Source organism: Camellia sinensis, chromosome 10, assembly GCF_055761805.1.
Source record: "Camellia sinensis isolate YWXY chromosome 10, ASM5576180v1, whole genome shotgun sequence".
NCBI classification, from domain to species: Eukaryota; Viridiplantae; Streptophyta; class Magnoliopsida; order Ericales; family Theaceae; genus Camellia; species Camellia sinensis.
In genome coordinates, this window is record NC_138970.1 from 72,401,906 (window position 1) to 72,415,279 (window position 13,374).

General features: G+C 36.9%; 1 long non-coding RNA gene across 1 annotated transcript; it reads right to left on the reverse strand.

Annotated features, from left to right (window-relative positions):
- Positions 1 to 517: 517 nt before the first annotated feature.
- Positions 518 to 12,038, reverse strand: LOC114257382 (uncharacterized). The gene is made up of 2 exons (XR_014342183.1): positions 11,907 to 12,038; positions 518 to 951 (listed from the first exon to the last, which is right to left on the reverse strand). It is a non-coding gene; the product is annotated as an uncharacterized LOC114257382 (long non-coding RNA).
- Positions 12,039 to 13,374: the final 1,336 nt, after the last annotated feature.

Genomic DNA, 13,374 nt, shown 5'->3' on the forward strand with positions numbered 1-13,374 from the left:
ATTGTATTACATTAATGTATTAACTTGGCTCTGATACCAATATAAGGTGCTCGACATACAGGGATAAGGCTAAGCACGTCTGTCAACGGTTTACTAGGACACAGACCTAAATGCAATCTCTGCAAAGATGGTCTTTAAACCTAACCACGACTTTGTGACGTCCCACTTAACCTTTCTTTGTTCTACTCTTATTCAGCACAAACCCAGGAATATAAATCAACATAACACAAGTATATGACAAACAAATCAAAACATATATGGTCTCATGATTTACTGTTGAGGTGGAGGCCTAACGGCGGCCGCCCACACACAAATATGTTCTTGGATTTGCTGTTGTATTCTGTGAATCTGCTGATCATAGAATTCTAGCTGTTGAGTAGCCCAAGGCTGGGGATACGAGTCTTGAATAATAGTTAAATTATGAATAAGACTAGTAATATCAAAATCTAAAACATGTAAAACATCAACAAGTAAATTCATAGAGGGCATACATTAAGAAATACTTACAAACATTTATGTCTTTAAAACAGCATAAGTCTTCAACACTTAATTTATATATTGAAGAAATTTTATTACAAGAGAGAGCTTACATGGAGAGAGAGTGGGGAAAACCAAATTAAAAGATACTCTGCCTTAACAAGTGTGAGGTCTTTTTCTTTTATAGACAAAGGAAATAAAGATAAAAGATAAGGTGAGGACAGGAGGCGTGACCTTCATGGGTGGAGTTGATCGTCCTTATCCTCTGGCCAATTGGGAATCTCCAGCTTCCTTATCTTCTTTGGATGGATATGAGATTTTTATTTCTCTATTCTGGATGGCAGACAAAGAATCTGCCTTTGCCGAAAGAAGTCTTGTCGTTTTATACTGACGTTTTGGTTGATGGATTCCGGTGGGGGACAAAGCCTTATGCTTTGCCTTTTCCTTTTTTGTCTTTTTCTTTAGTGATTTTCTCTGCAATCATACTAGTTAGAGAATCCCAATTTACTCTAATTTTTCTCTTTTACACGAGGACATTAATCTATTTAAGTAATGTTTTAAAATTATGAAATAATTTTCTTTGGTCCATAATTGTTTTGAAACCATCTTCTAGAAGAAAAAGAAAAAAGAATTGGATTCAGTCATTCTCAAGCTAAAATTATGTTTTAATATTATGTATTAAATAATGTATTTAAGTAATGTTTTAAAATTATGTTTTAAACATTTTCAATGATTGTTTATTGTTTTTATTTTTTTTGGTATAAATTATTTTTTTATTTATTTGTTTGGGTAATAAATTTTATATTTGTGTAAGAATTTTGAATTTGCTTATGATTTGTAACTGATACCAACTCACTACTTTGATATGATATTTATTGAATTAATAAACATTATATTATGATATGAATGGAATTATCTGACATACTTTGTCCAACTAGGTGAAAAAAAATATTACTCTTATTTTCTCTTTTACACGAAGATATTAATATATTTAAGTAATGTTTTAAAATTATTAAATAATTTTCTTTGGTTTATAATTTGTTTTAAACCATCTTCTAGAAAAAAAAATAAAAAAGAATTGGATTCAGTCATTCTCAAGCTAAAAGTATGTTCTAATATTATGTATTAAATAATGTATTTAAGTAAAGTTTTAAAATTATGTTTTATATATTCCCAATGATTGTTTATTGTTTTTATTTTTTTTGGTATAAATTATGTTTCTATTTATTTATTTATTTATTTTGGGAATAAATTTTGTAATTGTTTAAGAATTTTGAATTTGTGTCATAGAATGAAAAAATGAATTTGTGTCATAGAATTTTGAATTTCGAATTTTGAAGTTGCTCATGATTTGTAGCTGATACCAACTCACTACTTTGATATGATACTTATTGAATTAATAAACATTATATTATGATATGAATGGAATTATCTGACACACATTGTCCAACTAGGTGAAAGAAAATATTAGTCTTATTTTTCTCTTTTACACAAAGGCATTAATGTATTTTGGTTAAAACATGTATTTAAGTAATGATTTAAATATTCGCAATAATTGTTTTTTTTTTCTGGTATAAATTCTGTTTTTATTTATTTATTTTGGGAATAAATTTTGTAATTATTTAAGAATTTTGAATTTGTGTCATAAAATGAAAACATGTAAAATTTGCTTTATTAATCTTGTTATCAGAATTGTTTTAGTTTTCAACTATCACTTAGATTACTTTTTAAGTAAAATAATTTTTGAGTTAAATACTTGATTGTAATTGGCAAATCGTAGTGATTTCTTTCTCTCTTTTTTTTCTTTTTTTTTTCTAGTGACACTGTCAAAATTATTAGCATCAGCTGATAAGTCTATGGCTGTCAAGAAGAAGTGAGGCCACCCCGTATACGTTATTGACTATGACAGAAAGACTGCTTCTAGCCTAAGTGACCGGTTCCATCTTCTTGCCTCTATATTCACAATTATTAGTTTTGCATCATACATAAAGTCGCTTATGCCAACCAAGCTTAAGGAGAAGCTCAGAACTTCGCCGAATAGTCTTACAGTTACCATCAAAAGCTTGAAGACGGACATTGCAAGTGACATGAAGGTGATAGAGAGCAATTTGGAGACGATAAAGAATGATATCAGGGAGGTCAAAAGAGAAAAAGTGCAGCTTCAAGTTTTGGTAGAGACAGCTCTATTGAGATTTCCATGGAGAAAAACATTTAGAACATTTGCTAATGCTAAGAACAAAAAATAAAAACAAATATAGATCATAGAAGGTGTATTGGCCTCTTTGAGATTTACATTGAATGTGAATTGATCATAATTGATTTTAATTCTGTTGCTTCTGATGTAGAAGCTACTATATTAGCTACTGTTGTGATGGGTGCTTCTTCTACCATTCGTTTTATGTAACCATAGATGGATAATTTAAATATTATATAATTGTATTACATTAATGTATTAACTTGGCTCTGATACCAATATAAGGTGCTCGACATACAGGGATAAGCACGTCTGTCAACGGTTTACTAGGACACAGCCCTAAATGCAATCTCTCCAAAGATGGTCTTTAAACCTAACCGCGACTTGGGTGACGTCCCACGTAACCTTTCTTTGTTCTACCCTTATTCAGCACAAACCCAGGAATATAAATCAACATAATACAAGTATATGACAAACAAATTATAGAATATATGGTCTCATAATTTACTGTTGAGGTGGAGGCCTAACGACGGCCGCTGTAACGCCCTCAAAATAATAGCTTTAAACCCATTAAATAAGACATGCATTGATATTCAAAAGCTCCACATTCTTTCATTTAACAGAGTTTCATTACAAAAAGTATTACATGTTAACAACAAAAGCAAATGCCCTATGGGCTTACAGCTTTCCAAGTTAACACTTGGTTACAACAAAAGAGTACTAACTCAAACACGTTAAGCCCTTGGCTTGAATTTACATGTAATACATCAAGTAAAACAACAAAAAGTCCGCCTCTGGCCTCCCAAGCTACGTCCTTGGAGGTGGCATGCTACCTGTACCTGAAAATGATATTCCCATATAGGGTGAGCCACAGCCCAGTAGAAATACACTAAACCAACCATGAACAATGACTAAAAGATTAGCAACTGATAGACGGTCAACACTGACACTTCCATTTACATCTCCCTACGTTACCATGACAGCCAAGTCTATGTTACAATTCACTTTTCGTTTTTGTTCAACTTTGAGTTTGAAAACAAGGCTCAGTACTCTGGCCAGAACATTTGATGAGATTATAGTTCATCACTAGAACACTTTCGAAATCCAAGGTGGATACACATTATTTTGTTGTATCAATAACACATAAACTACTCCCATACTTCGCAAACAATGATGATATACATTTTAGTGCTATATCAAATCAAACAAACTTTTCAATAGATAAGCATATGAGCTATATCACTACTACAACAGATAAGCATATGAGCTGTATCAACATTCCGATAGATAAGCATATGAGCTGTATCAACACTTCAACCGATAAGCATATGAGCTATATCAACATTCCAACAACCGGTTTAGAGGTACATCCCCCATCTTCCCCTAAACCATTAACCGGTTTAGAGGTACATCCCCCATCTTCCCCTAAACCGTGGAGTACATCCCCTATCTCCTCCCATACACAAGTAATGCATATAAACACAGAATCACATATGCAATCAATCAATACATAAAATTAATGTATTCTATCAACCGACATGCTCTATGACACATCCAATTGATTAGTTTTAGTTTGCCTAATCATCAAGCATTGTCTACAACAATCAACACTACCCTCCGCCGGTAGCCCAAAGCAATTATTTCTAAGCAGGAAATAAATGCACAATGGATATTCAATCGACATTTCAATTCGGTGAGTGATAAATAATTCAACTACACCCTTTAACCCCATGCACTCCCAATCTCAGCAATTCCATTTCATTTCCTCATTTCTCACAATTAATTATCTCAATTAATTAAACAATGTAATTAGGTCATTTTCCATAATTACCATTACCACCCTTAGGTCCCATTTTCATCAATGATTCAACATTTATTCCATTTCTCTATACCAAACATGCATCTAGGTTTATTACAAATAAAACCCCAACTTTTGTAAAATAACACAAATGGCCCAAACTTTCACAAAATTACCAAACCAACCCCAACATCTCAAATTACCAAAATTTAAAGACAAAATCCATAGAGAGGAGTAGGATATCCCTACCTCAAATTCAGAGCTCCAAGGGAGAAGATGAGTAAAACTCAGAAGTGCTCCAAATCCCAAATTTCTCAGATCTCAACAAAGCCCTCGACGATCAACACACTTCTTACAAAGGCCCAAGGTGAGGAAAACACTCTAGGTAGATCAATCCTAAGAGAGAAGTTCGGTTTTAGAGTGAGGTGCTCTCCAATGGAGGTTTTGAAAAAGTAAGAGAGAGAAAGGAAATCAAAAAGTGATCAAAAAGGTGATTTCACGAACTGATATAAAAGCAGGTCCGCTCGAGCGTACAACACCCCGCTCGAGCGTACAGACACAGGTTCACGCTCGAGCGTCCAAAGATCCGCTCGAGCGCCGGGTGCACTCTCCCAGAATTTTCTGCAGACGACCAAAATGCTGAGAGAAGGAAATTCACGCTCGAGCGTCCAAACTGCCGCTCGAGCGGAGAGGCAACAACAAAATCCCGCTCGAGCGTCAAATCGCCGCTCGAGCGGAGAGACCAAAACCTGGGCAAAATTTCTAAGTTTTAAAACACGACCCACTTATTCCCAACCTGCCCAACACAACCCAAAATTCTAATTAAAAGAGTAAGGGATAGAAATGAGGATAAGATAACAACGAATCTACGGAACCGAGTCCGGATTATAGTTAAACAACAACAGGAAATATCGGGACCGCTATAACCTCCCCCCCTTAAAGAATTTCGTCCCCGAAATTAAGGGTACGCCAAAACACAAGGCCAACTGATAACAGAGCATTCAACAATCGAGCCCCAAGGAAAGAAATTACTTTCACAACAAACCTCCGACTTACTCTTAGCAAGGAAGATACTAACCAAGGAAACACATTCTAAACAACCACACCTTAGGTACGCAAGCCTCAACAAACCAAACCTCCCCCGAAACAATTCACCAACAACCGACTAGCATTCCAAGCTAAGTCACTACTCAACAACACGACCAAAGCAAATCTTTAGAGTAGATAATAAGAAAACATTTTCTTGTTCAAGAGGTATTTCCCAAAGATGTTTAAATTTTCAACGTTAACGTTCCGGAATAAATCTTGCATGTTCCGTACGAAAACTCAAAAGCTTTGCAAACATTTTTCACAAATACGGTGTTACCCAAAAAGCAGAGTCATCCACAGTTTATTTGCCAAAAGATTAATCTGGAATTCTTTAAAATTCTTGAATTAAATCAACTTTTCAACAACGCATTTATATGGTCCAAACACTGGAAAAATTTTGTTTTCCATTTCTTTCCAAAACAGCACTATCCACAACTATCACTCATACAGTGATGCCACAACCGACACAGAACATAACATTTCTATAATGATAGTTAATAGAAATAACAACAGTACTATCAACACATAAGGTATAAGAAATTCATGGTTTTGTAATTTTATCCCGCCTCCCTTTACTTAACCACTTTATAATCATAAACACGGCTCAGAAATACACAAATGATACACATTATAGTGCTGTATCAACATCAAACTAAACACCATACATTCATAATGTATAAAAAGCCAATCATTCACAATGATCAATCAATACATATATTAGATGTATTATTCCAACCGTCAGACTCAACGACAAAACATGTTCGATTAATTTCAGTTTTCCTTAATCAACATACGTGGTCTACAACGAACGAGACTAAACTCAAGGTGACCAATGCCACCCCAACACCCGATACCGACAAGCTGACTAGTCAACTCAATAAACTCTACACTCAGTAATCCACACACTGATGTGCTACTCAGACCACTAACCCCAACCACAGAGTTCTCTACACGAACCACAAATTTTGGAATCTCACTGGATTTCCTAAAATTTAACCGCCTCAACATCGCGTCTAAGGGAATCACCATCCCCCGCCATGGTTATCTAGCAAGCCTGCTCACTTCCTTGACCGAAGACCGACATGGTCAACCTCAATCACAACATCCCGAATACGAAGGACTACTTTGACCCACGCTATACTCATTACTTTAGAACACGAATTGCTCTTCCTTCAAAGAATGTTGGCAGCATCCACTCATAACCCACACCCAACAATGGATAACCAATCACAATATGAACACTACCCTTATACAACCAAGGGGGTCACCACGGACTCACTATCTAGCAAGGCCCAACACACGAACCAGCATACAGGTACCATTCCCACTAACTCGAGATACAAATCTCACGTTCCCTCGAACATTCTCATATAGTCTTGCCAACACCGCGCAACTCTCGAAACCATCCCATCTAACACATTCAACCGTACGAGGCAAAACCTCCTTATTTTGCAAGCCCTCTTACTCCTACACCGAATCCTCCAATAACTCATAGGGTCCACTCGTTACTCTATATCTTACTTGTCACTCATCTCGAGAGTACCATCAAGAGGCCCGGCCTCCGTGCTAAACCACTAGTCCACACTACCGCTAGGCAACCATCATGAACCAAGCCCCGACACCGTCACAAGTCGCCGATAGGGCTTCCAAAGATTCACTCTTCTAACTTTCCAGAGGGGTAAAAGTCCTCGCCTCCCTCGTCATTAACCCACATCTTCATCCGCAAACACCATACCACTGTGACTCCACCCACGGGTCACACTCTAACCATGGGCTATATACCCAATTAACGCTTCTGATAATATCCTCTGACTTGACCAGTGCTAAGGTACGAACTTATCACATTCAATCCAAATAAAGAAATTTGAAAACTTAGGGAGACATCCATTATACTACAGCCCGAGGTATAGTACCAGCTACTCACAACACATCGCTCCCGATACAACAATCACAACATTATATAGGGACTGACATCCCTTCACTTGAAACGGCCAATCAGTACACCTGCAATCTTGACAACGTTACTTACCACGAAGGTACGAGTCCAACCTTGACAAAATTATGTGCCATGCCCCCGTAGGACACCATATTAAATACGTGTTACATCTAGTATTAATCGTACACTTCACGTCCTCTCAAGTTCACCCGACAGTAGATCAAAAGCTATACCACGCACAAACTTTAAATGGGTAGTACTCATGTAATTCCACACACTCGGCAAGTAAAACAGTTCTCGCTCCAATATTACCTTGGCTAGGACACGTACCCCTCGGTGGTTCTTCCAAATTTTGAAAACATGGCTCTCTAGCCCTCATCCTCCCCAAATCAAGTCACAAGCATAAATTTTTTTTTATATAGGAACTTTATACATTAATAAAATTTTAGAGCTACGACATGCTCCAATTCACCCACTCTAGGGAAATTAACAAACAAAGCATATATGTATATATATATATAGATAAACAAACAGTTTAGATGTTTCAACCTTCCCAAAACACATTGGTTACACAACGGAACCCAATGATCACAAAACAATAATCCACTGATTACAAAACGGATTAGTCAAAACAAAACCATCCCATCAGTATTACTACTACTACCGTCCCTTGTTGGACCGCCGAAGTTGGTCATCCCCGAACATAAGGCAACCTACGAGCTTACAAGTCACGGACAAGAACCACTGGTATGCCCCCTCTGCCCACACCTGGAACAACTACAAACTTCCCTAGCTGGGGCTTGGGAACTCGACTCTACTGAGGCCCTCGCAATCTGGCCTGCTAGTCCCCCAAAACGATACTGTTCCTGCCCAGTCGAAAGAAACTGAGCCTGGCCAGTTTGCAAAACCCCTAAAGAAGCTCCCGACTGAGTACAAAAACGTCGAATATGACCCGGCTGATTACACACCCAACAGGTAGGCGGTGCCTGAGCACGAGATTGGTTCAGAATCTGGGCTGATGAAGACCCCAACAACTGCCTCCCCACTGAGCATTTAATCGGTCCAAAACCCGGCTGGTTGGATGATCCTGGTGGTACAACTACTGGTTGAACTGCTAACCCCACCCCTTTCTTCTGTGGGCAAACCGAAACCCTGTGGCCCAGCAGACCACATCTGAAACAAATGATGCCCCTCTGCTTATTTTCCCCCGAACCCAAATCTGACACTGGAAGGGCAGTTCTAGCCCGTCCTTCCTGTTGCGAGTTTAAAACCCTCTGCCTCTTAAAAGGCCTACCAACACCCTGAGTCACAGGAGTCGCCGAGATGGCTTCCTCCCCACTCTGCCCCATTGCTAGCACTGCAGCCTCTACATGGGCGGCCGCCTCAACAAGCGCCCTATATCTTTTATGCCAAGACCCCGCTATCCTTACACGGATGTCGTCACGCAACTTACTCTCAAACTCAAAACAACGTAAGTCCTCCGTCTCCACCAATTCTGGAGCAAACCTCGACAGATTAGCAAACCATCTTTCGAATCGCACCAAAGGTGTAGTACCTTGGCGTAATTCCACAAATTGTTTCCGCAGCTCTTTCCGAGCGGAAGGAGGGAAATCGCAACTTCCTCGCCTAGGCATCCTAGTAAAAGTAACGGAGACACGTTAGCACACTCATACATGTGCCGAGGCTAAACACTTACATCCTACCACATGGATAACTGTAATTCACTCCACATAAGCACATAAACATGTAAGCACTTACGAATTTCATTTCCAGATAATGATAGTCCCGAGGCGTTACTAGAGTTCCGATCAGAAACAGCATTGATCAAGTGCCTTTCCAACAGGACTCCCAGAAACCCAAGGATCCAATCAACATCCAAGAAACTACATTCCATACCCAAATAGTCACATAAACATGTTATCACAAAAGTACATAACATTACGTCTAAGTCTCTAACAAGCGAGAGAAACCCATTGTGATACTAATCACTTCCCACGTACCCAAGGTATTCGAACCCGGTACGCTCTGATACCAAGTTGTAACGCCCTCAAAATAATAGCTTTAAACCCATTAAATAAGACATGCATTGATATTCAAAAGCTCCACATTCTTTCATTTAACAGAGTTTCATTACAAAAAGTATTACATGTTAACAACAAAAGCAAATGCCCTATGGGCTTACAGCTTTCCAAGTTAACACTTGGTTACAACAAAAGAGTACTAACTCAAACACGTTAAGCCCTTGGCTTGAATTTACATGTAATACATCAAGTAAAACAACAAAAAGTCCGCCTCTGGCCTCCCAAGCTACGTCCTTGGAGGTGGCATGCTACCTGTACCTGAAAATGATATTCCCATATAGGGTGAGCCACAGCCCAGTAGAAATACACTAAACCAACCATGAACAATGACTAAAAGATTAGCAACTGATAGACGGTCAACACTGACACTTCCATTTACATCTCCCTACGTTACCATGACAGCCAAGTCTATGTTACAATTCACTTTTCGTTTTTGTTCAACTTTGAGTTTGAAAACAAGGCTCAGTACTCTGGCCAGAACATTTGATGAGATTATAGTTCATCACTAGAACACTTTCGAAATCCAAGGTGGATACACATTATTTTGTTGTATCAATAACACATAAACTACTCCCATACTTCGCAAACAATGATGATATACATTTTAGTGCTATATCAAATCAAACAAACTTTTCAATAGATAAGCATATGAGCTATATCACTACTACAACAGATAAGCATATGAGCTGTATCAACATTCCGATAGATAAGCATATGAGCTGTATCAACACTTCAACCGATAAGCATATGAGCTATATCAACATTCCAACAACCGGTTTAGAGGTACATCCCCCATCTTCCCCTAAACCATTAACCGGTTTAGAGGTACATCCCCCATCTTCCCCTAAACCGTGGAGTACATCCCCTATCTCCTCCCATACACAAGTAATGCATATAAACACAGAATCACATATGCAATCAATCAATACATAAAATTAATGTATTCTATCAACCGACATGCTCTATGACACATCCAATTGATTAGTTTTAGTTTGCCTAATCATCAAGCATTGTCTACAACAATCAACACTACCCTCCGCCGGTAGCCCAAAGCAATTATTTCTAAGCAGGAAATAAATGCACAATGGATATTCAATCGACATTTCAATTCGGTGAGTGATAAATAATTCAACTACACCCTTTAACCCCATGCACTCCCAATCTCAGCAATTCCATTTCATTTCCTCATTTCCCACAATTAATTATCTCAATTAATTAAACAATGTAATTAGGTCATTTTCCATAATTACCATTACCACCCTTAGGTCCCATTTTCATCAATGATTCAACATTTATTCCATTTCTCTATACCAAACATGCATCTAGGTTTATTACAAATAAAACCCCAACTTTTGTAAAATAACACAAATGGCCCAAACTTTCACAAAATTACCAAACCAACCCCAACATCTCAAATTACCAAAATTTAAAGACAAAATCCATAGAGAGGAGTAGGATATTCCTACCTCAAATTCAGAGCTCCAAGGGAGAAGATGAGTAAAACTCAGAAGTGCTCCAAATCCCAAATTTCTCAGATCTCAACAAAGCCCTCGACGATCAACACACTTCTTACAAAGGCCCAAGGTGAGGAAAACACTCTAGGTAGATCAATCCTAAGAGAGAAGTTCGGTTTTAGAGTGAGGTGCTCTCCAATGGAGGTTTTGAAAAAGTAAGAGAGAGAAAGGAAATCAAAAAGTGATCAAAAAGGTGATTTCACGAACTGATATAAAAGCAGGTCCGCTCGAGCGTACAGACACAGGTTCACGCTCGAGCGTCCAAAGATCCGCTCGAGCGCCGGGTGCACTCTCCCAGAATTTTCTGCAGACGACCAAAATGCTGAGAGAAGGAAATTCACGCTCGAGCGTCCAAACTGCCGCTCGAGCGGAGAGGCAACAACAAAATCCCGCTCGAGCGTCAAATCGCCGCTCGAGCGGAGAGACCAAAACCTGGGCAAAATTTCTAAGTTTTAAAACACGACCCACTTATTCCCAACCTGCCCAACACAACCCAAAATTCTAATTAAAAGAGTAAGGGATAGAAATGAGGATAAGATAACAACGAATCTACGGAACCGAGTCCGGATTATAGTTAAACAACAACAGGAAATATCGGGATCGCTATAGCCGCCCACACACAAATATGTTCTTGGATTTGCTGTTGTATTCTGTGAATCTGCTGATCATAGAATTCTAACTGTAGAGTAGCCCAAGGCTGGGGATACGGGTCTTGAATAACAGTTAAATAATGATTAAGACTAGTAATATAAAAATCTAAAACATGTAAAACGTCAACAAGTAAATTCACAGTGGGCATACATTAAGAAATACTTACAAACATTTATGTCTTCAAAACAGAATAAGTCTTCAACACTTAATTTATATATTGAAGAAATTTTATTACAAGAGAGAGCTTACATGGAGAGAGAGTGGGGAAAACCAAATTAAAAGATATTCTGCCTCAACATGGGTGAGGCATTTTTCTTTTATAGACAAAGGAAATAAAGTTGAAAGATAAGGTGAGGACAGGTGGCGTGTCCTTCCTAGGTGCAGTTGAACGTCCTTATCCTCTGGCCAATTGGGAATCTACAGCTTCCTTATCTTCTTTGGATGAATATGAGATTTTTATTTCTCTTTTCTGGATGGCAGACAAAGAATCTTCCTTTGCCGAAAGGAGTTTTGTCGTTTTATACCGACTTTCTGGTTGATGGATTCCGGGGGAAGGGGGGGGACGAAGCCTTATGCTTTGCCTTTTCCTTTTTTGTCTTTTTCTTTATTGATTTTCTCTGCAATCATACTAGTTAGAGAATCCCAATTTACTCTTATTTTTCTCTTTTACACGAAGACATTAATCTATTTAAGTAACGTTTTAAAATTATGAAATAATTTTCTTTTGGTCCATAATTGTTTTTAAACCATCTTCTAGAAGAAAAAGAAAAAAGAATTGGATTCAGTCATTCTGAAGCTAAAAGTATGTTTTAATATTATGTATTGAATAATGTATTTAAGTAATGTTTTAAAATTATGTTTTAAATATTCTCAATGATTGTTTATTGTTTTTATTTTTTTTGGTATAAATTATGTTTTTATTTATTTATTTCGGTAACAAATTTTATAATTGTTTAAGAATTTTGAATTTGTGTCATTGAATGAAAAAAAGAATTTGTGTCATAGAATTTTGAATTTTGAATTTTGAATTTTGAATTTTGAATTTGCGTATGATTTGTAACTGATACCAACTCACTATATTGATATGATACTTATTGAATTAAAAACATTATATTATGATATGAATGGAATTATCTGACATACTTTCTCCAACTAGGTGAAAAAAAATATTAGTCTTATTTTTCTCTTTTACACGAAGACATTAATATATTTAAGTAATGTTTGAAAATTATGAAATAATTTTCTTTGGTTTATAATTGGTTTTAAACCATCTTCTGGAAGAAAAATAAAAAAGAATTGGATTCAGTCATTCTCAAGCTAAAAGTATGTTCTAATATTATGTATTAAATAATGTGTTTAAGTAAATTTTTTAAAATTATGTTTTAAATATTCCCAATGATTGTTTATTGTTTTTATTTTTATTTTTTTGGTATACATTATGTTTCTATTTATTTATTTATTTTGGGAATAAATTTTACAATTGTTTAAGAATTTTGAATTTGTGTCATAGAATGAAAAAATGAATTTGTGTCGTAGAATTTTCAATTTTGAATTTTAAATTTGCTCATGATTTCTAACTGATACCAACTCGCTACTTTGATATGATACTTATTTAATTAATAAACATTATATTA